Source organism: Microtus ochrogaster, linkage group LG9, assembly GCF_000317375.1.
Source record: "Microtus ochrogaster isolate Prairie Vole_2 linkage group LG9, MicOch1.0, whole genome shotgun sequence".
Classification (NCBI taxonomy): domain Eukaryota; kingdom Metazoa; phylum Chordata; class Mammalia; order Rodentia; family Cricetidae; genus Microtus; species Microtus ochrogaster.
The window spans coordinates 5,280,690-5,281,605 of record NC_022034.1 but is presented as its reverse complement, the minus strand read 5'-3'; positions in this window follow the sequence as shown (position 1 = coordinate 5,281,605).

Here is a 916-nt window from a genome sequence, read left to right as displayed (position 1 = left end):
AGGTGAAACACAAGTAGGGAATCCCCTTGTTTCAGTCCTGTGAGTGACAGGTGAAACACAAGTAGGGAATCCCCTTGCAGAACTCACAGCATCCAGTATGGCGGACAGACAGGTTAGGCAAAGAGATCTGAGTCTGCTGGGCACTCAGCAGAGGGCAAGCTGCCCAGGATGGAGATAGCTCCCCAAGGCTGAGGGGGCTTTGATGGGTGCCCTGTGAGTAAGCGGTACTGTTGTTATAGCAACGTGGGGCCAAGCCTTCACCCGATGTTCAGACACGTGCTGGGCTAAGTACCCGACAGTTACGATTTCCATCACACACTTACTAAAAGCTGTGATGTGGCCAAGCAGCTGGCGCTGGAATGGGCTGGGATTCAGGCTCATTCTTCAATCAGTGGCTAGATGTTTGGGGCTGATGGTGGCCGTGTCCACCAAGTCTTCCCTGGCTAGAAGCTGGGAGTAGGAGGCCAGAACCACATAGCCCTCTGCAGTGTGGGGAGCCCAAGTCAGTCTCCTAGCCCGTGGCCCTTGTGGGGACGTCTTCCTCAGAGAGTACACACTGCCACCACACTCTGGGTTGACATTTGTAGGCCTCTGTGCTCTCCGGGCCTTTAGCACACTGTTGGGCTGTGCAGAGCTCGGGTTCGGAGCATTAGTGTGGTGGTGGCTGCAGCAGGCCTCCTGCCTTCTTTAGTTATCAGAACAATGTACGGAGGAATAAACTGCCTTGGGCTTCTGGTTCTTCAGCTGTAGTGTGAAGACAATGGATATGATCACTGCAGAGATGACCGTGACATTATAGACCTTATTCCATGGTCAGTGCTTGGAGTTGCTGGTGGCGCTCTCTCTCTCTCTCTCTCTCTCTCTCTCTCTCTCTCTTTCTTTTTTCTTTGGTGGGTCTGCCATCTAGCTCCCAAAT